This window comes from Mustelus asterias, chromosome 27, assembly GCF_964213995.1.
Source record: "Mustelus asterias chromosome 27, sMusAst1.hap1.1, whole genome shotgun sequence".
Classification (NCBI taxonomy): Eukaryota; Metazoa; Chordata; class Chondrichthyes; order Carcharhiniformes; family Triakidae; genus Mustelus; species Mustelus asterias.
In genome coordinates this window covers 15,975,594-15,998,091 of record NC_135827.1, presented here as the reverse complement: position 1 = coordinate 15,998,091, position 22,498 = coordinate 15,975,594, and positions in this window count along the sequence as shown.

Sequence of the window (22,498 nt, the reverse complement as noted above, 5' to 3'; positions counted from 1 at the left end):
AAGGTGTGTTCGGGCGACGGGCGAGGACACGGTGGTGGAGAGTGTGCAGCAGCAGCCCGTATAGGAAATGCCTCCGCGTGGTGGTAAAAGGCACGGAGGGCATTTCCACAAGGCGGCACATGCTGTGGGGCACCTGACCCAGGGGGTGGGGAGGGGGGTCTAGTTTTTGGGCCAATATGAAATTCCGTCCGAGCAGGGGCATGCTCAGGTGGGATCCCACTGCACGCCTGCACCGCCTCAAGACCGCATCTGCACTCGGGGCTGAGCACGACCGTTCTGAGATCTTGGATGGCTTTGGCCGTGCGCCAGATGGCCACCCCCGCGCGCTCAGCCACATGTGGGGGCTCATCAGCCCGCTCCTCCGCCATCCAGCACGTCCCCGATCCTGGTCACCCCGGCGTTCACGGCCCCCCTCTCCGTCAACCACCTGAAGTTATATGGCTGGAGGAGCGGATTCCTGAGCAGCAGCTCTCACACGGGAGCCGCTACTCCTGACGGGGGAGAGCTGCGTCGCGAGGTGACCGTGTTCCAGACCGTGAGGAGGTGCTGGTAAAAGACGGGCAACGCCTGCAAGGAGGTCAGAACACGCCCCAGATTTACAAACAGGAGTTGCACGTCATAATTCAGGCCGCGCAACTGGCGGAAGAAATCCGTCACCAGCGCGCACCATCGTGGAGGAGGCTCGACGTAAAGGTTAGGACTCATCAGAAACTTCTTTTTGTGTCGGATTCATCAGGTATCTCTTTTGAATACCAAACAAATAAACTAAGTCAAATTAACTTAGGGGTTCATACTCTAGCAACCCAACCTCATTAGCCTGGCCCAAGGTCGTCACAGCCAGTGAGTGAGTCAGGGAGTCTCTCTTCAATATGAGACGGTTGCTGAATATAATGTACGCAAAATATGAGAAGAATTCCAAAGCATCTACTCTGTGGTCAGATGCTAAAAAGGCATTAAATGAAACTGAATGGAAGTATGTTTTATCGGTACTTGGTGGGTTCAGACTGGGGGACCCCTTTATCTTCCGGAGTGGGGAATTATCTACACACTCACCAACCAAGATAATTCAGCACCTTTCTCACTCCATAGAGACACAAGATCTTTACTATTTCCCATCACAATAAAGCCACTTGCTGTGAGTATAAGAAAATATTTGATATTGTTGCATTAAAATACTTGAGGCTGAAACTATCACATATCCTTGTATGCTGACGACGTTATCTTGTATCTCCCCCAACCCGCACTCTCTGTCTCTCCTGCACTGGATCTCATTAAAAATGCGATTAGTTTTCGGAATCTCTCATCAAGTGGGGAAAAGGGAATTTTATGCTGTTCATCGCTCCGCTTGGTCCTAATTATTTTATGCACTGTATCATTTCAAATGACAAGAGATCGTGTTAAATATCAGGGAATTTTTATACCCGGAAGTCCAAACTTGATATTTAAACTGAATTTTCCAGAAATGTTAGAAAAACTGCAGTGAGATATAGTGAAGTGGAGAGTGCGAGCGCATTCTATGAGAAGGCAATGGTTATCTTGCCAAGATTTCTTTACCTTTTCCAGAATTTGCCGATCTTTTTAACCAAATCCTTTTTTTTAAAGCTTTGGGCCAGTTATTTGGGGCGGTAAAGCACATTATACATTATACATTATACAGCCAAGATACATCTATGTAAGACCAAATGTACAGGGACTGCCACATTTTCAGCATAGCTAGGCAGCTGATGCCAGGGCTTTGATGTATCGGCAGGATGGCGCCCCAGAGGACAGACGCTCGATAACGGCTTGCTACTGAAAAAGTGTCAGCACTGACACCCCCTCCCCCCCCTTCCTCTCCTCCCCCTTCTCTCCCCTCACCCTTCCTACTTCCGCCCCCTCCCTTTCCTCCCCTTCCCCTGCTCCCCTCTCCCTTCCTCCTTCCTCCCCTCCCTCTTCTCTCCCCTCCATCTTCCCCCTCCTCCCCTCCCCCCTCCTGATTCCCCCTCCTCCCCCTCTCCCTTCCTCCCCCCTGCTCCCCCCTCCACCTCCCCCTTCCTCCCCTCTCCTTCTCTCCCCTCTCCCTTCCCCCTCCTCCCCCCTCCACCTTCCCCCTCCTCCCCACCTACTTTCCCCTCCTCCCCCTCCCCTTCCTCCCCTTCCCCCTCCTCCCCCTCCCCTTCCTCCTCTTCCCCCTGCTCCCCCCTCCCTTTCCCACTCCTCCCCCCTCCTCCTTGCCCCTTCCCCCATCCCATTCCCCCTCCTCCCCCCTCCACCTTCCCCTTCTTCTCCCCTCCCCTCCCCCCCTGCCCCCTCCTCCCTCCCCCTCCTCCTCCCCCTCCCCCCTCCCCCTCCTCCCCCCCCCCTCCTCCCCCTCCCCCCCTCCTCCCCCTCCCCCTCCCCTCCTCCCCCTCCCCCTTCCTCTGAGACTCTGCAAGTCCAGGCAAGCTGTGGGGATTACAGATAATGTGACATGAACCCAATATCCCGGTTGAGGCTGTCCTCATGTGTGCAGAACTTGGCTATCAGTTTCTGCTCAGCGACTCTGCGCTGTCGTGTGCCGTGAAGGCCGCCTTGGAGAACGCTTACCCGAATATCAGAGGCCGAATCTGTCATCCCCACAGCTTGCCTGGACCTGCAGAGTCTCACTGGCTGTCCTGTCTGGAGACAATACACATCTCTTTAACCTGTCTTAATGCTCTCTCCACTCACATTGTTTGTACCTTTCAGACTTGATTAGCTGTAAGTATTTGCATTCCAACCATTATTCTGTAAATTGAGTTTGTGTCTTTAGATGCCCTGTTTGTGAACAGAATTCCCACTCACCTGAAGAAGGAGCTTAAGGCTCCGAAAGCTTGTGTGGCTTTTGCTACCAAATAAACCTGTTGGACTTTAACCTGGTGTTGTTAAACTTCTTACTGTGTTTACCCCAGTCCAACGCCGGCATCTCCACATCATGACCGAAAATCTAGACAGCCTTCAATCTCTTGAGGACGGCCCAAGGAAGATGTGATCACTTGCCCCACATGTGGAACATGAGGAGCCGCTCAAATTGTGAGTGTGGCCATCTAAGTGTGACTTTCACCCAAATATTGAACTGCTTTTGAAGCCACTAAACTACAGAAACCTGTGAGGCAGCAAGTTGTCCAGCTGTTTGCAAATGTCTCAAGTGTATGTGATAATATTAAAAAAGTAACAGCTATCTATGGATATAATTACTGATAAGAATTGCTACTTAGTGGAACAAATATTTGCAAATCAGCTGTGGTTCCGTTGGCTTTGTGTCAAGAGGTAGTGGCAGGAGATCTCACTTCAGAGGCCGGAACCCAGAAGTCTGCCACTCGCGTGACACTGGGGAAGGGCTGACTTTCAGGTAAGATGTGAAACTGAGACCCCCTTTCAGTAATGGATGAGTTCTCCCTGGTGCCCTGGGCAATATTTATCACTCAATCCTTCAACAGGATATGTAAAAACCCTTTGAAGGACCGTTTTACTGGGCTGTCGGGCATTGTGCTTAAAGCAGGTTGTCTCTCCCACTCCCCCCCCCCCCCCCCCCCCCCCCCACCCCATCCCCCATTACCCCACCTCTCACATTGAGTTGGGAGATCGGTAAATCTCGTGGCCCCAGCATTTTCCCTGGAGTTGCTTCCCTTCTGTCACTTGCATTTTTAGATATTTTACTTGAATTCGGCCTCCCTGCTGCAGGCCCCCTGCCTGCCTCGAAGACGCCCATCGTTCTTGGTGACGCTTTTGAGGTTCCTGAGCTGCTGGCCCTGTTATTGGACTGGAAACTCTGAAAGGTGGCCTGCTATCCTTAAGGAGGTTGCAGTCCTGGTGGGAGCTACTTAGTTGGCTGCCATCTATAAAATGGAGAGGAATGTCTCGCTGGCTGGCCGTGTGCGCCAGCGACCTGCATTTCCATCCAATCGACAAAATCAAGCCTTATACTTTGAAAGTGCTTTATTTTTATGAAGCATTGGAATTATAACTAAGGTTATGTATCCACAAGTGTTTTTTTTAATATTGAAAGCTTAATTCCTAAGAAAGCCAATCAATGCATTTAAACACTTTTACCTTCTGAATAAATTCTAGATTGATGAATAAGGGCATCCATTCCCTGAAGTTGGCACAGATAGAAACATAGAATAGAAAAGCTACAGCACAAAAACAGGCCCTTCGGCCCCACAAGTTGTGCCGAACATATCCCGACCTTTTAGGCCTACCTATAACCCTCCATCCTATTAAGTCCCATGTACTCATCCAAGAGTCTCTTAAAAGACCCTATTGAGCTTGCCTCCACCACCACTGACGGCAGCCTATTCCACTCGCCCACCACCCTCTGTGTGAAAAACTTCCCCCTAACATTTCCCCTGTACCTACCCCCCAGCACCTTAAACCTGTGTCCTCTTGTAGCAGCCATTTCCACCCTGGGAAAAAGCCTCTGAGAGTCCACCCGATCTATGCCTCTCAACATCTTGTATACCTCTATTAAGTCTCCTCTCATCCTACGTCTCTCCAAGGAGAAAAGACCGAGCTCCCTCAGCCTATCCTCATAAGGCATGCCACTCAATCCAGGCAACATCCTTGTAAATCTCCTCTGCACCCTTTCAATCTTTTCCACATCCTTCCTGTAATGAGGTGACCAGAACTGAGCACAGTACTCTAAGTGGGGTCTGACGAGGGTCTTATATAGCTGCATCATTATCCTCAGACTCCTAAACTCAATCCCTCGATTGACAAAGGCCAGCACACCATACGCCTTCTTAACCACCTCCTCCACCTGCGGGGCCGATTTTAGAGTTCTATGGACCCGGACCCCAAGGTCCTTCTGATCCTCTACAGTACTAAGAGTCTTTCCCTTTATATTGTACTCCTTCATCCCATTTGACCTGACAAAATGGACCACTACGCATTTATCTGGGTTGAAGTCCATCTGCCACTTGTCCGCCCAGTCTTGCATCCTATCTCTGTCCCTCTGTAACTTCTGACATCCCTCCAGACTATCCACAACCCCACCAACCTTTGTGTCGTGGGCAAACTTACCAACCCATCCCTCCACTTCCTCATCCAGGTCATTTATGAAAATGACAAACAGCAAGGGTCCCAGAACAGATCCCTGGGGCACACCACTGGTGACCAACCTCCATTTAGAAAAAGACCCATCTATACCCACTCTCTGCCTCCTTTGGGCAAGCCAGTTCTGGATCCACAGGGCAGCAGCCCCTTGGATCCCATGCCCTCTCACTTTTTCTAGAAGCCTTGCATGGTGGACCTTATATGAATGGGGAAAATGTGTATTTTATCATTCAGAGACCTGAGAATTGCCCCTTATATTTCTCTGAATTTTAACACAGTAAATGATTCTGCCATGGTCATTAACACACTCTGAACTCGATGAGAGTTTAGAGAATCTTCACCTTAGCTTCCAAGTGTCACAAAGTGCGCTGGACACTGACTATGGGAATGTAAATGTGTGGTGGTCTTGTCACTGGACTAGTAATCCAGAGATTACTATTCTGGAATGACACTGGACAAACCTTCCCCAAAAAGAGATACAGAGAGTTTGAAGGTGACATCCAATTCTGAATACTCTTTGGTATTTGAGTACTCTGGGCTGCGCTGTGCTGGCTGGTTAAGGACAGTAATAGCCTTCACATCTTCCACTGTCTGGAGGAGAGCCAGGGCTACACGGACATCCCTACTCAGGAGAAAGGTTTGTTATCAGGTTGAAGTGCATTAGCTTGAAGGTCTATTGGCTGCCATATGTCAGTGGTCCAAGGATCAATGTCAGTGTCCTGGAGCTGGACTCCCCCAGCTCTGTAAAGAGGAGTGTCTGTTGATGGAAGCCTTGGAGCCATCGTTCCTGGTCTGACAGGACTTTGGGGCATGGCCATTTACCAAGATAGCAGCATTCCAAAATGAAGGGCCACATTCTCTGACGTCACCCAAGCTGTCAATTACTAGGGGGCATAAGTTTAAGGCGCGAGGGGCAAGGTTTAAAGGAGATGTATGAGGCAAGTATTTTACACAGAGGGTGGTGGGTGCCTGGAACTCGCTGCCGGGGCAGGTAGTGGAAGCAGATGCGATAGTGACTTTTAAAGGGCGTCTTGACAACTACATGAATAGGATGGGAATAGAGGGATACGGTCCCCGGAAGGGTAGGGGCTTTTAGTTCAGATGGCAGCATGGTCAGTGCAGGCTTGGAGGGCCGAAGGGCCTGTTCCTGTGCTGTAATTTTCTTTGTCCTTTGTTCTGTGTGCCTTCATGATGTTCTGTCACCACCTTGTGAATGACCTTTGTGATGTCTGTGCAGTGCTGGGGTTTTGACTTGCACCATTTGTCAGTGTCCCCTTCGGTTACAGTGGGAGCACTGGGCAGTGCCCGCAAGACGCTAATCTTTCCTGTGAAGATGCTTCACATTGCAGTGAAGGTGGCTGTGCGCTGGGTGGTTCAGGGATTGCTTCCCCTGATTTGGCCTGTCCCTGTGGCTTTGTGACTGGACTCAGGGTTGGTTTCCACCACATTCTCCCCGCTTAGGCTGCTGTGTTGCTCATGTCGCTCAGAGAGACTAGCTAGCTGGATCAGCTTGTCGAGAGCAAGATCATTAGCTTGTTGGAGGACAGGGAGTAAATTGTCCAGAACATCTACCACGATACCGTCTCAGATGAGCTCAGACTTTAAATAAAGAGTGCACAAGGTTACGGGAATAGGGCAGGAGAGTGAGATGAGGTAGAATGCTCTTTCAGAGAGGCAGTGCGGAGTTGATGGGCTGAATGGTCTCCTTCTGCACTGGAAAGATCCAGGCCAGAATTTTACCGCCTCTACTGCCAGAGGAATTGGCGCGGGCGAGGGGCGGAGCATGGGAAGGTCCGTTGACCTCAGACAGGATTTTACGGTTCGGGGACGAGTGAGACTGTAAAATCCCGCCCTCTGTGACTCTGCAATCCTATAGAAATCCTATAGAAACTCCACATCATGTCTATAGAAATGATTAATGAAGGAATCGACAGGTTTCTCAGACTGTTTGACTCTCTTAATTTTCATCAATACTTAGTTGGATCTCAAGTTGAAATAAATGTGAAAGGATTTTAAAGCCTCCCCAAATTTGACAGGTGACTCATCAGTGATCCTTTGTGCAATTGTGCCATCTGTCAACTGCAGTTGGCCCAACTGAATAAAGACGTGTTTACTCGTGCTGCTTCTGATTTTTTTCTGTAGCGTGATAAACCCTATGATCTGCATGGGGAATCACTAATTGACCTCCCAGTCCAGCTCTTTGGATACGAGCTCCCTGGAGATTGGTAATGAGCCAACCAGGTGGAGCTCGTATACCGAGCCCTGTATAAAGAAAAACCCCGAGTGGGTCCATTATCCTTTCCGTCCCGGTTGGGACCTGTTGTGTTCACCACAGGCTTGTGGTTTTTGTTTATTTTCATTTTGTGCAATAAAAGCTTGGTTCCTTCACAGCTGACACTTGGAGTTATTATACTGGCGACGAGGTGAAGGAACAGTTTGGTAACTCAATCATATCCTGGTAAGCCTGTATCGTTCAGTTTTGCAATGCCATTTTTTGGGAAGTTGGAGCTATGTGACAATTATTGAAGACTGGCCGCAATATGCTGAGAGAATGAGGTACTTCTTTCGAGCAAACAAAATAAAAGGAAATAATCAGCAAAAGGTCGTTCTGTTAACTCCATGCGGGTCTGCAACATTCAGTATTATGAAAAGCCTGATATATCCGGAAACACTGGAGTCCAAGACCTTTGATGAGTTAGTAGAAATGGTGGCTAATGGTTACGATTCTAAACCTTCCGTGATCTTGCAACAGTACAGGTTCAATACAACCACTAGATTTGCTGGGGAACCAGTGACGGAATTCCTGACGCAACTGAGAAAACTGGCAGAGCATTGCGAATTTGGCACAGCAATAGTGGATATGCCAAGAGACCGTTTGGTATAATGTGACATAAATGATCTAGCAACCCAAAGAAGGCTTTTGACGGAGCCAAACCTAGATTTGAAAAAAGCCATAGAGATGGCCTTAGCTCGGGAGAATGCGGAGAAGGGGGCCCAGGAGTTGCAAAGATCTTTAGTTAGTATCGTCCATAGGCTTGGGTGAGTCCCCTACCGCAGACCCAGGTCCCCAGTCGAACATACTCATGAACCCTGGCCTTGGGCAAGGAAAAACAAGCAAAGAAACCAGAAAGTCCTGACACTGGCCGAGCGAGAGTTCCACAGTTTAGGGAGTAGCCAACACAACAGCATTGTGCATGCAGCCAGGGAGCCCGCCCCAAGCAAGGTTACCAAAGCAAACAGAGGGTTCAACACTCACATTGAAGGGCAAAGCCACTTCAAAATGGAACTTAGCAAATAAGTCAAGCTGAAGAGGAGGAACTAGCATTACGTAACCACACCAAAGGTGGCCCCAATACAGATACAGCTCCAAGTGAATGGACATCCATTGAATATGGAGGCAAACATGGAGGCAGCAGTATCCATCATAGGGGAATGTGAATATGGAAAGACCACAGGAGGATGCTCTTGTGAGGATAAAACACCAACTGCAGTCGGATACCATGTTGACCCATTTCAACCTGTAAAGGCCGTTGGTTATAACATGCGACGCCTCTCCTTGCGGAATAGGTGCACTGATGGAGCACCGGGATGGAGCGCTTGATTGCATACGTCTCAAAGGCATTAGCCGATGCAAAATAGAAAAAGGGGGTTTGGCAATGGTCTTCACAGTGAAGAAATTCCATCAATGGCCGCAATTCTCCCAAAAGTGCTGAATTGATGGGAGAACTGTTCTAAATCCCGACTGTTTTCTCAGTTCAGCTTCTCACCTGAATCTCCGCACTCTGTGCACTGCAGAGGGCCCAGTCGGGAATCTCATTAAATGCTTGGGGGGCAGGGCCAAAGAGCCTGAACTCGGTGGGATGAGCAGGAACTCGCGCATGCGCACATCGCTGGGAGATCGCGGAAAAGACCTCCCAGCATCCAGATCACTGCCATCCAACCCCCACAGACATCGCTGGCTTCATTGCTGGCCCGCACACAGACACGCTGGCCCGCACAACCCCTCCACACACAGACATCGCTGGCCTCATCGCTGACCCCCACAACCCCCCACAGACATCACTGGCCCTCTTATCTCCCCCCTACACAGACATGGCTACCCGCTCACCTCATACCCCCATGGATGCGGATAATGCGGGAACACAATCCCTCCATCCCTTGAACATACTGCCCTCACTGTTGCCCTGCAGAGAACTAGCGTTGTGCTGACAGGCACAACCCCAGCTTATGATCAATCCCTCTCTTGAATGGGAGCCTTGAGTATTTCACCCCCCCCCGCCCCGCTGCCCCCCCCCCCCCCCCCCCTCCCCCACCCCGGACACAGCAGCCTATTGAATGGCAGCCAATCAGAACCCTGAGGGATGAATGACATTCAACTGAATGCAGCCTTCAAAATCTCTCACAAGTATTTGTTGCCAACGGGCCCTTGACTGGCCATACTCACTGCACCCGCACTCCTGATGCATTGGGAGCGCGCTAGTATGTTCTGGTAAGATCTGGTGGGACTCTGTATGCAGTTCCATTACAGTCATCACTTTGGGGAAAAGGACTGCTGTCTCTCTCCAACAACTGAGCAGGGTGTTGTTGCTGTGGCCTGAAGCCTGAAGCCTATGTTTCCAGCCCTGTCTCCATTGCTTTCTCTGCCTGCACTGCTCGATGAAGCAGAGTCCAAGCCGTTCCCGGGCCTCAGTCAATTCCGTCTCCTGAGCCTTCCTTTGATTCCTTTTGAGGGACAAAGACTGTGTTCCATTTGCCTTATTTTTTGGGACTTGTGTACGAACCTTTGTACCAGCTGGGACTTGTTGAAGCGTTTTTCCAGCTGAGATTCATGTGCCCTGAAAGGTGTGGCCCAGGAAGGTGCAACCCCGGAAAACCTAAGCCAGGAAGGAGTGCTTCGGAAACTGTAGTCCAGGAAGGTTCAGCTCAGAAGGTGTAACCCCAGAAGGTGCAGCCCCAGCAGGTGCAACTTGGGAAGATCTGGCCCGGAGGGGTGGACCTTGGAAGAATGCAGTTGAACTTTATAAACTTCGGAAGGCGTAACATTGACAGGCGAAGCTCTGGAAGGCAAAGCCTCCGGAATGTCCAAAGATTTTATGGCTGTCAACGGACTGCCTGTTACCGTATCATGTGGTTTTTCATATTGTATTAGTTGGTTGGTTATTTCAGCCCCCCCATCTTATACCATTGCATTATTTGTGGCCCGGGGGGCATCCCCCCCCCCCCCCGGGGGCATCCCCCCCCCCCCCCCCCCTGGATAGAGTAGCCCTCGGGGAGTGTAACATCCGGTTAGGGAGAGTTCTGGGTGCTGAAGCCCTGGATATAGTAACATCGGTGGGTCCCCATTCTCTGGGATAAAATCCGGGAGTGCAGCCCGGACTGAGTACCCCGGAGAGTCTCCCCCACCACCCCGGCCATAAATCTGGAAGGGAGCGTCCGGACAGAGTAGGTCCGGGGTAGCCTCCCCTCTTTCCACTACCCCCGCCTCCCCCCCCCCCCCCCCCCCCCCCCCCCACCCCTGGCTGAACATCCATAAGGTGTAACCCCCGGACTTAAGTACCTCCGGAAGGTTGTATCCCCCCGGCAGGGGAAAAACCCAGGAGGCAGTGCCCTGGAGGGCAACGGATATGCTTCAATGTTTATTTTTGTTGTGTACAGTTTGCTGTGTTGTACTAATGTTTGTAGATTTGTAAATTGAGGTTTATTTAGAGGGCAATGCCCTGGAAAACTATAACAGACAATGAACCCTCCCTAAATAGAAGATTGTAGGTTATTGAGAAATGGATGGCGTTAGCCATTGGTAATGTATCTTATTTGTTCTTTGAATATTGATAATAAAGAAAAGAAATCCCCTAATGAGGCAGACTGCTGAGTGCGAGCACTCTGTGCGTTACAGCTGGAATTGTGGAAAAACAAAAAGGGATTTTGGTTAAGGGACTTCTGCCTCCCTGGAAGTTGGTAAGAGTTTTAACAACACCAGGTTAAAATCCAACAGGTTTATTTGGTAGCAAATACCATTACAATACACATCTCTTTAAACCTGTTTAATGCTCCCTCCACCCACATTGTCTGTATCTTTAGACCTGGCTGGCTGTAGGGATTCGCATTCTAATCAGTATTCTGTAACTTGATTTTGTGTCTCTGTGCCCTGTTTGAGAGCACGTTTCCACTCCATCTGACGAAGGAGCAGCGCTCCGAAAGCGAATGGTATTTGCTACCAAATAAACCTGTTGGACTTTAACCTGGTGTTGTTAAACTTCTTACTGTGTTCACCCCAGTCCAACGCCGGCATCTCCGCATCATCACTGGAAGTTTCCAGGGAGGAAAAACCATCACCCCTGAACCTTCAGCCACTGGCGTGTGCTCCCTCCTTGGGAGAGGAGAAGGAGAGAGAGAGAGAGGGAGGCCCAGAAGACCTGAGGCCCAGGGCCTGGAGGCTCAGTTCCCAGCTCTCAGCTGCAGGAGGGAGGACAGCATCCAACAAGATGGAAGAAAAACCAAAGGACTGGGTTGTTGGGCTGGTGCCCCACCCATCAAAGGAGGGGGGGGGGGAAGAAGAAAATCGTTTCCATCCACAAGGGTGGGGGGGTGAAGACACCCTGGACTGTTCTGTTAGGCCCTGGGCCAAAGACCTGAAGTCCCCCCACCCACTGCTGCTGCCCCCAACACCGGCACCACCCCCCTCCTCTCCTGCTGACCTGGGACACTAGCCCACCTCAGTGCCCTGTCCCTCTTCCTCCCTCCTGCTCCTCCATCCCTCCTCGCTCCCTGTCTGAAACAAGGGAGAGAGCACCTGGAATCCCCACCCTCCCTCATTCTCTCTCTGCCCCCCCCCCCCAACACCAGGGCCCCCTCCCCACCATACTCACACTCCCTTCCCTCTTTACTCCCTCCCTGACTCTCCCATCCAGGCCAGAGAGGCCCCCACCCAACCCTCCCTCCATCCACACGGAAAACATTTACATCCGGACAGTCTCGGGGTGGGCGTAGCACCGTGTACATCACGGCGACTACGTCATCGTCGCCGGTGGCAGGGCCTACCAGGCCCATGTGTGTGGGAGCGGCGGAATCCAGAGCCCCGGCTGCTCCCAAGGCCCGGCCATCTTTCAGCCTAATCACAAGGAAACTCGAGGTCAAGTGCTACGCCCACCCCGACATGACCATCGAGGCCTGCGTCAGGGCAATGGCTGGAGTTGTCGGCCCCTCAGCCATTGTCGCGGCCTCCAAGACATACGGGAAGGCCATATTTTTCCTGAAGGCTGAGTGGGCGGTCCACCTCGCCCTGGAAAAGGGGCTCACGGTGGGTGGGACGTTTCTGGCGGTGGACCCTTTGGAGGCCACCACCCAGAGGGTTGTTCCCTCGAACGTCCCACCCTTTATCCCTGCTGAGCTCCTTTCCCAACCACCCCCTCCGAGGTGGGGCACATCAAGAAGAACTGCCCCGCCTCCAAGGCCGCCGATCCCCCAACCCAAGGTGGCCGCAGCCGCCTCACCCCCAAGTACCACGTCATCCCTCTGTAAGGGGAGGCCATGCTAGTAGCTGCTGCCACCTTGGCTGCTGGCGGGGGGGGAGGAGCGGAGTCTTCGCGAGGCCAGAAGGCCACAAAGAAGAACAGGAAGAAGGGGGGGGAGCTACCACCTCCGGCCCCCCTCCCAAACCATCAACCAGGCCCATCGACACCTCAGTACCTAGTGCTGGGCCCGGCGTCATGAGTGTGTGAGTTCCCGGGTCCGGGCGGGGGGGGGGGGGGGGGGGGGGGGCCCGGCGTCATGAGTGCGTGAGTTCCCGGGTCCGGGCGGGGGGGGGGGGGGGGGGTGTGGTGGGGGGGGGGGGGGGGGGGGTGGGGGCGCAACCCCAAGCCGGCAACTGAGACACCTCCCGGGTAGGGGAAGGGAAAGCCCAAGGGGAGGGGCAGAGTGCGAGGGGCATCCACTGCCAGCAGGTTACCCCTCAGGGGAGGGGGAACCCAAGATCAATGGGACGCCCCACACCCCCTCCCCTGGCATAGAGGTGGTAGCGCCCATGCCCCTCTCCCTGTTTACACCATCCCCTGCCCCGCCATCAGAGCAGGGGCAAGAAGAAGAATAAAAATAAAATGAAACACATGCTGCCGCAGTCCCCCAAGTGGGACCCTTGTGGCCCCAACCGGTGCAATTGTGGGGGAGGAGGAGTTTGTTTTTCGGGCGCTGGAGGACTGCGGCAGCACCGCGCTGTTTGGGTCCTTGGAGTGGTGGTGGTGAGGAAGGCCCCCTCTCTGTCCCGACCTCTGACGCTGGGCACCCCCGCTCTCCAACCAGAGTTCTCTCCGGATCTGTGGGGTGTCCCGGCGTCTCGGGCAGAGCGGGGGACTGGTTCCCCGCCACCCTCGGGCCCAGAAGCAAGGGAGGAGCCCGGGGGAACTCCTCCTCCGTTGATCCTGGGGGTAGGATGTGCCAGGCTGATTGCTGCACTTGACGGACCGTGAGGGGGGTTTTGGTCATTCACTTCCTGAACGTTTATGGTCCGACCGCTGGACCGCAGCAAAACGACTTTCTACGAGAAAGTGTCCGCTCATCTCGACACCATCGCGGGAGGCGAATGCATCATCCTCGGGGGGGTTTCAACTGCATCCTTGAGGCACGGGACCGCACCGGCCCCTGGCTGTGCACCCCGGCAGTGGTGAAGCTGCGGGACCTGCTCGGGACCCACAACTTGGTGGACGTCTGGAGACATCTCCATCCTGGCTCCAGAACCTTCACTTACGTGAAGCCTGGAGGTGGAGCGTCCAGAATCGACCACCTTTACATTTCGAGGGCGCACGTGTCCAGCGTCCTGTCGGCCTCCATGCGGCAGGTGCCGTGCACGGACCACCACCTGGTGTGGGTGGAGTTTGCTCCGTCTCGCGTCCGGGGGGGGTCCGCGTACTGGCACTTCAACAACACGTTGCTGGAGGACGAGTGCTTCCTGGAAACGTTTCGTCGTTTCTGGGCCGGCTGGAGAAGGAAGCGGGGAGGCTTCCCCTCCTTGAGGCTATGGTGGGATGTGGGCAAGACTCACGTCCGTATCTTCTGTCAGGAGTACGCGAGGGGTCGACAAAGAGGTGGAAATCCAGGCACAGAGTTGGAGAAGGAGGTGTTTGACCTGGAGGCACGCCTCAGTCAGCCTGACGCGGACCTGGCCCTGCGACTGGAGTACAGGAAGAAGAAGGGCGCGCTGCGGGACCTGCAACTCGTCAGGTCCCACGGCGCGTACGTGAAGTCGCGCCTCCAGTTCCGGGTGGACCTGGACCGCGGCTCCCCCTTCTTCTACTCGCTGGAAAAAGGGCGGGCTAACCGACAGCAGCTCCTTACGCTGCTGGCCGACGATGGTTCCCCCGTCTCAGATCCGGAGGGCACCAAGGCTATTGCCCGGGATTATTACACCGCCCTCTTCTCCCCGGATCCGTCCTGCGAGGATGCTCGCAGAGTTTTATGGGAGGACCTGCCGCAGGTCAGTCTGGATGGTGCTGGCAGGCTTGAGGCCCCAATCAGCCTGGCCGAGCTGACCGCGCCCTCGACAGCTTCCAACGGGGCAAGGCCGGGCGCTGGACGGGCTGACCGTGGAGTTCTTCAGGGCGCTCTGGGACATCCTGGGGAATGACTATGCGGGGGTCCTGGGGGAGAGCATTGCCATTGGGGAGGTGCCCCTTTCGTGGCGCAGGGCCGTCATTGCCCTGCTGCCCAAGGAGGGGGATCTCCGCCTTCTCAAGAACTGGCGCCCAGTCTCCCTCCTCAGCACGGATTACAAAATCTTTGCCAGGGCATTGGCCTCACGCCTTGGCTCCGTGCTGGACCACATGATCCACCCTGACCAGTCCTACACGGTCCCGGGCCGCTCCATCCACATTAATTTCCATCTGTTCCGGGACCTGATCCATCATTCCCAGAGGGCTGGTCTGTCTTCTTATCTCTTGACCAGGAGAAGGCGTTCGACAGGGTGGAGCACGCGTATTTACTCGGAACTCAGGCATTTGGGTTCGGGATGCATTTTGTCGCCCGGATCCAATTACTGTACTCTGCCGCAGAGTGCCTGATTAGGGTTAACGGGTTCCTGACGGCACCCCTTCGCTTTGGGAGAGGAGTACAGCAGGGCTGCCCCTTGTCTGGCCAACTGTATTCGATTTGCGTGGAGCCATTCCTGCACCTCTTGCGGAGGAGGTTGTCGGGTTTGGCTCTGCGCGGCTCGGGTGTCGGGATGGTCCTATCGGCTTACGCCGATGACGTGCTCCTCATGTTCACAGACCCGGCTGACTTGCGGAGGATGCAAGAATGCCAGGCGGTGTACTCCGCCGCGTCCTCCGCCAGGATCAACTGGGCCAAGTGCTCCGGATTCGTGGTCGATCCATGGGAGACGGACCCCCTTCCAGAGGAGCTCAGGCCTTTCACCTGGAGCAGGACCAACTTCCTCTACCTGGGGGTCCATCTCTGCCCAGCCGAAGAATCCTGGCCGGCGAACTGGCAGGAGTTGGAGGCCAAAGTCTCCGCCCGCCTGGGTCGCTGGACAGGACTGCTCTGAGTGCTGTCCTACAGGGCACTAGTTCTCGTCATAAACCAGCTGCTCGTCTCCATGCTGTGGTACCGGCTGGTCACTTTGACCCCTCCCCCTGGCTTTGTCACCAACATCCAGAGAACCTTTGTCCGGTTCTTCTGGGACAACCGACGGCACTGGGTCTCTGCCGAGGATCTGTATCTCCCATTTAGTGAGGGCGGTCAAGGTCTGGTGTGCCTCCGCACACAGCTAGTGACCTTCCGCCTCCAGACCCTGCAGAGATACCTTTACGTCGAGCCTCCTCCCCGATGGCGTGCGATGGCGACGTATTTCTTCCGCCAGTTGCATGGCCTGAACTATGATGTGCAGCTCCTGCATATCAATCTGGGGCATATTCCGACCTCCTTGCGGGAGTTGCCCGTCTTTTACCAGGACCTCCTCACGGTCTGGAACACGGTCGCCTCGCGACGCAGCTCCCCCCCCGTCAGGAGTAGCGGCTCTCGTGCGAGAGCCGCTGCTCAGGAATCCGCACCTCCAGCCGTATAACTTCAGGTGGCTGGCGGAGAGGAGGGCCGTGGACGGCGGGGTGACCAGGATCGGGGACGTGCTGGATGGCGGAGGAGCGGGCTGGATGAGCCCCCACGTGCTGGCAGAGCGTGCGGGGGTGGCCAACTGGTACGCGGCCAAAGCCATCCAAGACCTTAGGACACTTGTGCTCGGACCTGAGTGCACACGCGGTCTTGAGGCGGCGCAAGCGTGCGGTGGGATCCCGCCCGAGCGTTCCCCTGCTCGGACGGAATTTCACATTGGCCCCTCCCACCCGGGTCAGGCGCCCCACAGCTTGAGCCGCCTCATGGAAATGCCCTCTGTGCCCTTTGCCACCACACGGAGGCGTTTCCTGTCCGGGCTGCTGCTGCACACCCTCCACTACCGCGTCCTCGCCTGTTGCCCGGATACACCTTGGCGGGCCTTGTTGCCGCCGGACAGCGGAGGTCCCCAGTGGATCTCCCCCCCACTATCTTGGGGACATGGGGTGGAGGGTGCTGCACGCAGCAGTACCGTACAACTGTAGGTTTTTCCGGTTCACGGGCTCCCAAGTGTGTCCTTCTTGCAACCTTGTGGACTCCGTGGACCATGTCTATATTTCGTGTTGTAGGCTGCACAACCTTTTCAGTTTTCTGAAAAATCTTTTATTGATGTTTTGTTTGCACTTCAGTCCCACGCTCCTGATCTATGGGCGCCTGGTGCAGAGGGAAGCGGATTGGGAGGACAGCCTCCTCGTGAACCTGCTCCTGGGGCCTGGCGAGGCGCGCCATCAACAGGTCCAGGCAGCGGGCGATCAACGGGGTTGTCCATCCTGACTGTCTGCCCCTCTACCGCAGCTATATTCACGGCCAGGTGTCCCTGGAAAGGGAGTATGTGGTGTCCGAGGGCACAGTGATGCCTTCTGTGCCCACTGGGCACCGCAGGAACTGGGGTGTATTATTGACTCCGATAATCACATTTTAATTTGTTGTTTTAAGTTTCCTTTCCGCTTTGTCTTTTGTTTCGGGCGATTCCCCTCCTTTTCGGGAGCTGCCCTTTTTGAGTTGTCTCTGAATTAATTTGATTTTGTTTCTTTGGTTGGGAAAGAAAATAGTTCCCCCACTAAGCCAGATCTGTGTATAAACTGCAGGATTGGACACACAGCCAGTCATGCCACAGTGATGGCTGCTCGTAAACCGGCTCCCAGATTTTCGGAGACAGACCAGGAGCACCTGCTTAGATGCCATGGAGGAGAGGGGTCATCATCTGTTGCCCGGTCAGAGCCCCAACCCAAGGGGTGAATCCGCCACGGCATTGCGGGAGGAGGTGGCAGAAGTGGTGAATGCCAGGAGCCTGACACTGCGCTCTGGCAGGCAGTGCCCCCCCAAAAAATGTGCGACCTTCTGTGAGTAGCAAGGGTGAGTGAGCATCCCTCTTGAAACCCCGCACATGCTTGGCACGGAACTTCAACCCTGCTTAGACACCTGGAGGCCATAGCAACAAGTTACACTTCCCCCAGGAACAGAATCTAACCCCTTCCCCTCACCCCTCAACGAGCACCCTTCAATGCTGACCGCTTCCCCCAAAACTGTCAGCACAACGCCCGAGACACAGGCACGCATTGCGCACCATGCACTGCAATATGTTAATGCTTGCTACCCATCTTATGTTCCCACAGGAAAAGAACATCCACAACGCACGGGAGACGACACAGACTGGTGGTGGGTGTGCCTGACCTGCGGCAGCTGAGTAGCATGGAGGAGCGTGCCATGGAGCTGGCAGGGGGTGATGGGCCAAATGGTCACTGACAGCCAGGTCAGTGTACAGGATGCAAGTGAGCAGAAGCGCACCCTCAGCCTTGGTCCTCCTCTCAGTAAGTGCGATGCTGCATGGAATGTTTTGCCTCCCTCCGCCTAATGTGTGTTCTTTTTTCCAGCTCTGGACCCAGAGGAACCCGGCCCTTCGGGTGTTGCCGCCTCCCCCACTGCCCTGGATCAAACCCCCACGACCCCCTGGATGACACCTCGGAGGGAGGCACTGAGGAATCCTCCGAGGGCAGCACCACTGAAGCGTCACCAGCATGTACCACACAACCCACCAACACAGAGATGATCACTACGGTAGGTACCTTTTAGTGTTGGGGCTTCTGGATCACGATCTGGTGAGCACATCACAACCGCTGGTGCACATTGGCTGGAGGTGGGCACAGAGAACCATAGAACCATAGAAAATTACAGCTCAGAAATAGGCCTTTTGGCCCTTCTTGTCTGTGCCGAACCATTTTTTGCCTAGTCCCACTGACCTGCACTTGGACCATATCCCTCCACACCCCTCTCATCCATGAACCCGTCCAAGTTTTTCTTAAATGTTAAAAGTGACCCCGCATTTACCACTTTATCCGGCAGCTCATTCCACACTCCCACCACTCTCTGCGTGAAGAAGCCCCCCCTAATATTCCCTTTAAACTTTTCTCCTTTCACCCTTAACCCATGCCCTCTGGTTTTTTTCTCCCCTAGCCTCAGCGGAAAAAGCCTGCTTGCATTCACTCTATCTATACCCATCAAAATCTTATACACCTCTATCAAATCTCCCCTCAATCTTCTACGCTCCAGGGAATAAAGTCCCAACCTATTCGAGGGCTCGGGCACACGGAGGTCTGCCGGAGGCCAGGATTCAACTGTCCATCCACTGCGCTCTGCACAATCGGGATCCCGGCGATGGATGCAAAGCTGAGAGTTCGGGCCTCCTGCTGTGCACGGCCCATATCGAAATTAATGAACTGCCCTGCCTGGGCATACAGGGCATCTGTGACCTGCCACACACATCTGTGCACGGAGGCCTCGGAGATCCCAGGGGCGGCACGGTAGCACAGTGGTTAGCACTGCTGCTTCACAGCTCCAGGGACCTGGGTTCGATTCCCGGCTCGGGTCACTGCCTGTGTGGAGTTTGCACATTCTCCTCGTGTCTGCGTGGGTTTCCTCTGGGTGCTCCGGTTTCCTCCCACAGTCCAAAGATGTGCTGGTTAGGTTGATTGGCCATGATAAAATTGCCCCTTAGTTTCCTGAGATGCGTAGGTTAGAGGGATTAGTGGATAGGATATGGGGGTAGGGCCTGGGTGGGATTGTGGTCGGTGCAGACTCGATGGGCCGAATGGCCTCTTTCTGCACTGTAGGGTTCTATGAATTCTATGAGCTAGGTCGCCACTGGGAGCCTGGACTGACCCGGAGGCATTGAAATTGAGGGCTGCCATCACCTTCACGTCAACAGGTGGCCGCTGCTCCTCTGAGGTGCCAGGTGTGAGAGCACCATGGTCTTGGACAAATGCAGCCGGCGATGGCACATCTCCTCCCAGAGGGCCTCGAAGGAATTGTAGGACCTGTACCTCCTTGGCCCCGGCACCCTCCACCTTCTGTGCACCCCCTCAGGATCCTGCTCACCCACCTCCAGGCCCTCAGCCCCCTGCCCTCCTTCCTGAGGGTCTGGTGGTGGATGCTCCTGTGGTGGTCTCTCCATGCCCTGCTGCCACCTGCCTCCTGAGCCGCCCCCTCCTCCTCCTCTGCCCCTGCTGCCATCAACATGGCCAGCTCCAGATCGAGCAAACCAAGATCCATCTGCACCGTGGGATTTGGAAAGAGCATAGAATGACGGATTATTCTCATTAGCTGCATGGACCCAGCACCACCTTCACTTGGGCCAGAACCCCCACTTGTGGGAGCTGGCAACCCCACCCAATCCATGGTGCCATGCGTGGCCCGATTAGGGTTGTGTGAGATTCCCATCATGACAAATGCTGGCACAGATTATGTAGGTTGGTGTGCAGCCGTGAGCAACGCACACCCTTGAGCCATTGCTATGTGTGTAACTGCAGCATCCGTTACAGGCATGTGTTGCTGGTCTGTGTCACAGGGCAGAGACAGACTGCAAATCAGCACCAGATGTGTGCCCAGTGACAGCAGATTCCATGCAGTCCATGTCTGAACCTCTGCACCCCGGCCTGGAGCAGCAGCTGCTTCATCTGGTTAGGCCTCAGTCAGCACATGGTGCACTCCTCCCCCACCCCGCAACACCAGCACTTAGTAGAGTCCCTGACCACACTCCACAGCGAGACAATGCCACTGCAAAGTGCTGTGGAGGGGGGAGGGGGAGCAGGAGCACTCGATGCTGCCTCTCAGTGCACTTCAGCGCTGCTTGGAGGGGGTGGGGGCTGGGGAGGAGCGGGAGCCCTCGAGGCTGCTTCTCTCAGTGCACTTCAGTGCTGCTTGGAGGGGGTGGGGGCTGGGGAGGAGCGGGAGCCCTCGAGGCTGCTTCTCTTAGTGCGCTTCAGCGCTGCTTGGAGAGCGGGGGGTGAACAACAAAGAACAAAGAACAATACAGCACAGGAACAGGTCCTTCGGCCCTCCAAGCCCGAGCCGCTCCCCGGTCCAGGATTGAATCCTGAATCCAGGATCCCCGCCCAATTTTCCAGCCTATCTACATCCTAATATCCTATCCACCGAGCTGTCCCTCACAGCTACGATGCTTTGTTCATCACAACCTATTAACTCACCCCCACCCCCCCATTTCAGACCATGTGATCTCCAGGGAGAGGCGAAAACCCAGAGTGAAAACCCCAGGGGGCGAGCAGGACTCCCTGATGGAACCTCACCCAGGAGCTGTGAGGAGCAGCACTTACCTCCTCACGCCAGTTCAAGGCTGCCACGCCAGGTTGCGACTTTTAAATACCTATTCTGATTCGCGCCAAAATTACATCACGCCAAAGAGGTGGGAGACGCAGGCGTGGGCGGAGATTGCCGTGTGGATTCCGATAGTGGCATGTAAAGGTGTGTAAACTCGTGCTAATCAGTGGCCCGCCGATTTTCAGCGGGTTCCCGGCAGCACCATTTTTCTCCAGCGGGGAGATGCGCGTGGGTCGTAAAAACTGTAAGGGAACCCGTGAAATGGCCTTCACGCGCATCCCCCGGCCCGACCCGACAGAAAGGTTGCGGGTCACGATGGGAGAATCACAGCCAATATGTGTCTGATCAACACTTCCAATCATAACCTCTGTTGGGCCTTTTTTCCGAGCCCTCCTATAGCGTCAGCCCGAATACATCGCTGGGCACTATTATTAGGCACTTATGAGTCTACCCTGGAACATAGACCAGGGACACAAGTCACAAACGCAGACGCCCTGAGTTGCATCCCTTTGCCCACAAGCTTCCCATCACCACCAGAAATGGATGAAGTAGTGATGACATGAAATCTTATGGATACTTTGCCAATTTTAGCAAAACAAATAAAGATTTGGACTTGAAACGACCCCACATTGGCAAAGCTAAGCCACATGATATAAAATGGAGGAATGTCTGACTCAAGACTTGAAGCCGTATGTGACAAAATACCCGGAACTAAACACAGAAAATGGCAGTATCCTGTGGGAAGCCAGGATAGTTATCCCACATCCCACTCAAAGGCCTATCCTTCAACAACTGCATAATGGCCAACCAGGGGTAACAAAATGAAAACGCTCGTGAGAAGCTACATCTGGTGGCCTGGAATTGATGGAGACATAGAGAAAATGGTAAAAACGGGTAGAATATGAACATAAGAACATAAGAAATAGGAGCAGGAGTAGGCCATCTAGCCCCTCGAGCCTGCCCCGCCATTCAATAAGATCATGGCTGATCTGAAATGGATCAGTTCCACTTACCCGCCTGATCCCTATAACCCCTAATTCCCTTACCGATCAGGAATCCATCTATCCGTGATTTAAACATATTCAACGAGGTAGCCTCCACCACTTCAGTGGGCAGAGAATTCCAGAGATTCACCACCCTCTGAGAGAAGAAGTTCTTCCTCAACTCTGAAAACCAGAAAAACCAGGAGACACCAGCTTTTCTCCACCCCTGGGAATGGCCTGCACGCAGTGGGAAGCAGGCCGCGCACTCGAGGTGTGGAGCCCGCGAAGGCGCACTCGGGGCTGCAGCTGCCATATTCCCCCTCACCTATTGGTCAAAGTGCGATGACGTTCTGTGGGCGGGCAGTGACGTCAGAGACCCGCTGCAACTGCGCGCAGAAACCGTTGAGCGCATTAACTCTGTATGTACCAGACGCTTCTAATACATGAACCCTCTTTTATGTAAGAATGTTACAATTTTGTGTAGCTGTTATTAGGAACCTGTAGAGACTTTTAGAGAGAGATATGAAGTTCTCCGTAACCAATGCGAAGAATCACACAAGATTTTCTGTTTTAAGATTCTTAATGCAACAATTAATCTAAAATCAACATCAACTAAACCTTTCTTAGCAGACAGCTAATGCACTAACTGTCTCGGTCTGGGTGCGGCCAAGACCAGCCACCTCCTCCCATGTGTCCCGATGTGAAAAGCTACTTTCGTTAGGTATTGATCTGATCCCCCACCCGTCCCAGGCCAACAA